Below are 4,695 nucleotides of genomic sequence, written 5' to 3'. Positions count from 1 at the left end.
TGTCTTGCGGGGTTCTATTCTCATGGTTCTCTCGTCGAAAGGGTGGGGGAGGTCTAGTGTTTGTCGTAGTTCCACTAGAGTATGCCTTCGTCTTACTTAGCCTAGCGTTCTTATGCTTTTCTTGTTGTTCGACTTGCACGGCTAAGTGTAAGAGCTGTTGGAGGTCATGGTATGATTGTCGCTCAACTTTTCGAGCAACCTTATCCTGCAGCCCATCTAAGAACTGGGCCATCACCGTTTCCTCGTCCTCGTCTAACTCTAGTCGGCTCCTAATGTGTTCGAACTCTTCGAAGAATTCTTCTACCGACCTTGTACCTTGCGCTAGACGCCTATACCTTCTTTGAAGGTCTCGATGGAAGTGCGGAGGGACGTAACACTTACGCATGAGATTCTTCATCTCACGCCACGTCTCAACCTGAGCATAATGTCCACGTGTCCGCTCGGTTACCTCACGATCCCACCAGGCCAGGGCATGCTCGGCTAATTGGGCGGCAACATATTGCACCTTTCTACGCTCCGAATAGGAATAACAATCGTAAATGTTATCCATCCGTCGCTCCCAATCTAGATATGCCTCGGGGTCTACTTTTCCTAAGAAAAGGGGAGGTTTAAGCTTGAGCTCCGTTTGCCCATAATGGCCACGAGGTTGGTCTCGGTTTGGTTCATTCTAAGCCTTTGCGGCTCGCCATAATCCGATTCATCCTCATGTACTCTAGCTCTTGCTCTAGGGGCTCTACGCCTAGGGGGTTCCTCTCGTTCCGACACATCAACATATTCTCTCGCTCTAGGTCGGGGTCGTGACTCATATTCACTCTCGGGATTCACTATGGGATCCAGAACAATAGACCGCCTTTGCCTTGAGGGGCCAATATGTTCTCGTGCATCTATTTCCTTACCCGGTCTCACTTGAGGCCTCGACTCCTCTATCTTGTCTAGCCTATCCATAATCTGTTTAAGGGCTCGGAAAATATCATTTTGGCTAGATCCGACCTCGGCACCATCATTAGACACATTGTTTACACTCATCGCTCCCTTACCACAAGAAAGAACGTGCAATTTAGATTCACAAACGACGTGCGAGTTTGGGCAACAAGTAACGTGCAACAACCAATTCTAAATGTGATTCCAAGCAACACTCAAACGTGCAATACACAGCACTATCAATCAATCTATATTCCCTCAAAACAGAATTCAAACGCGATGCAATATAGAGCAAGAAGGATGATTATACCAAATGATGCCAACTGCGATTTCTATTCTGATTTATGGTCCGAAAATGTTTCTAGAGTAGTTTTCTATCGATGGAGCAACAAATTAACAGTCCACAAGCAGCAATTTGATTGATCAAACACAAGAATTCTGCAACTTCTAAACCGAAAAGGCACAACAAGCAACACAATCAGATTATAGGGAGTTGAACAACCACTTTTGAGTTGAATTTCGATCTGAAGGTGAGGTGATTTCGGTTTGCACAGTATGAGATGGATAGATGATTGAATTACGATCAAATGAAGATCAAATTCGTTTCAAAACGCAATCAATAGCCCACTCAAACACAAACAGAATTCTGCACACACCGAAACAGATTTTTTTTTTCGAACAATATGAGATGAAAACTTATAGAGATGGAAAGATATCACTGAGGGGAAGCTGCGACGTCCTGTGGATAGTTGAAGCACTGATACCAAAATGATGTAAGCCTCGAACTCGTGGATATAAGCTGGCCCGAACAACGCAATCACCGGCACAAGTATTGGCACTCGAATTCACGTGTTTCGGCTAAGGATGTTGGATGGAGTGGGATGGGAATGTTAGCTCAATCACCGGCCTTGTGAGGCACTCGAATTCAAGCTAAGATTCAGTGGCTGAGATGGGAATAAGGAGGAAAGGTTTTCGGACAAACCGAAAACTGGCTCGGACACACCGAAGCCCTTCGCCGGACACACCAACGGGGATAACGGTTTGGAGATTACAACTCAACAAACACAGCAAGCTTAAGCTCGAAAATGGCAATAGATTTCTTAGGTAATGAGTTCTGAGAACTTACAAGGATAAATAGCAATCTCAAACATTTCCAGCAGCTCTTAGCATTCAAAGCTAGATGAGCATGCAAGCTAGGTAATTAATGCTCTCTTAAGTACACAATATAGCTGTTGGATAATGACATAATTCTAATGTGTTTCTTCAGCAACATCATGGACCGAAATCTTCAATAAGTGGCGTGCATGGGCTGCTCCAAGATGGGCTGGGCTCATGTCCTTGGAACGAAGTTCGTCCATCATGTCGGAGACGAACAAGGTGATGCGTTCGCGAAGGGCACGCGCCTTGGCTCGAGTAAAGGGTGGATCGGGCCTGTGGTTTGGGCGTGTATGCCTTGGCCTTGGCTCAACTAGAAGTTTCCCATCACTATTGAAGATATGCTCGGCATTAGGCAGCTCCTTGCGTTCCAAGCTATCCCGCTCCCGCTCCGTGCGCTCCAAGCTATCTTGCTCCCGTTCCGTGCGTTCCAACTCTTTGTCCATGCGTCCGGTCTCTATGTCCTCATCACATCGATATCAGAGGGGATGGTTGTGTGATATGTTTTTATGAAGTGTTAGCCTGATTGTTGTATTTTTATTATTTCGGTTTCGACTGAGGTGAGTGAGGGGATTGTGCGATGCACATGGAGAGTTTTCACCTATGCATGTGATGCACCCATAGAGATGATTTGACGGTTTTCGATATTATTGATAGACCCAATGGGTCGAGATATGACTTGTATATGTCCTGGACTGGTGATACCATGATCCGCATGCTATCATGTGTGTGATGCACATAGAGATGATTTGACGGTTGATGTCCGATGACTTGTCATCTGGACTGATTGTGTTTGATATATGGGTTACTGTTGATTGAGTTAGCCCTATTATATGCATGGCATGTTGTGTATATATATATTATACATGTATATATATTGCTTTTGGTTGACCTTTAGCAATTTGAATATGATCCGCGGGTTTAATCCAAAGTACTCACTAAGCATATAGCTTATGGACGTTGTTATGTAACGTTTCAGACTCGGAGTAGCTTTGGTAGAAGTAGGACGAGGGCACTGATGACGTGTGACACTTTTGCGGGATCATGTATATTTTCTCCTTGGACGTGTATTATTTTCTTTTGTTATCGGTAGTGCATACTGACTTTGTTATCGTTGGTGCATACTATGGCTTGTATACGTCTACTATAGACTTGGGTGTGGTATGTATGTACATATTTTCGCTGTGTATATTTAATATAAAAATATTTTAAATTTCTGCTACTTTCGGTACGTGGTTTCGATCGTCCATGTGATGCAACTTGTGGACGAGACTGTGACACCCGAAACTCGTATCCCGCAATACGAGTTGCATCACATGGACAACTAAAATAAAAACACAATTCCAAAAATCCGCGAGAATTTAAAATTTTTCTTTTTCAGAGTTAGTGGAAGAAAAACATTCATTCATACATATATGATACATTATTCTAGAGATAATTATACATAGCGAGTGGTAGCGAATTCATTATTACAAACCTTAAAAGTCTACCACCGATATAATATAAAACCGTTTTTCCAAAATCATAAGCGTATCATAAATATATAATTAATGTTAACATCATGTCAGCTACCCAGTCACACGTACTTATATAGTTATTTACTATACATGCATTTCCGCTTGCGTAGTCTTTTAAATTCATTTATATATATTTTCTTTGAGTCTTTCTAGTTAAATTACCAAATTGTACCTCCGGTTTGACCTATCTGGCCGGTTCACCCGGATAACCAGTTCGGTTCATTCCGTAGTTTTTAGGCTTACATGTTATCCATTTTGGGTTCAGACTACGTGGGGTCCGGTCTGACCCGTATTTTCGGTTTATTTTTCACTTTTCACTTTTTCACTATATTGAGTCAGAGTAATATTAGGTCCGATTAGTCTAGTTTTTCACTTTCTCACTTGGTGAAATTTCAGCGTCCCGTTACTCTTTTTTTTTCGGGCTGATTTTTGTTCAGACCGATCGGTCTAGCTCCTAGACCGATCGGTCCAGTCGGTCCTGAACGGACGGTCTGGACTTCGTTTTCAACCTCTGGACTTCGCATTTTCTCCCTCAGTCCTAGACCGGACAGTCTGACCTCAGACCGGACGTTCTAGTCCTCAGATTTCATCAAAAACACTCAAACATGCACGATTCACTATGGGTAATACACTAAAACTCATAAAATCTCATGTTTAACATGAATCAAGTATCAATTTCGCATGAAACACACAAAACCCCAAAACCCCATGTCAATAGACTTCCGAATTAAACTCGAATTCACTCACCTCGGGTTAATCTCGTACTCTGAGTGATGGATAGGAAGCTTGGTGATGTCTCCCTTGCTCTGTAGAAACCAATTTGAGCGTAAATGATTCGGTTTCAAGAGAGAATTCTGAGTTTGAATGATGAACAAGTGAGGGAAGTATGGATGATTAAATAGAACTCGGATTAGGTAGATTTTCGGCATAAATTAAGACCCAGGGTGGACCAAATCACGCATAGGGTCGAAAAGTCAGGTTTTCTGGTCGGAATGGTGCGCACAGGTCGCTTTCAGGTCAGACCCGAAAGAAAATCGCGACTTTTGTCGCTGCCGACAGTCTGGTCCATCCGTTTCGGACCTTCCTGTCTGATCGTGGTCCG

Source organism: Tarenaya hassleriana, unplaced genomic scaffold (assembly GCF_000463585.1).
Source record: "Tarenaya hassleriana unplaced genomic scaffold, ASM46358v1 Cleome138, whole genome shotgun sequence".
Classification (NCBI taxonomy): Eukaryota; Viridiplantae; Streptophyta; class Magnoliopsida; order Brassicales; family Cleomaceae; genus Tarenaya; species Tarenaya hassleriana.
The sequence above is the reverse complement of the archived record's forward strand: the minus strand, read 5'-3'. Positions refer to the sequence as shown.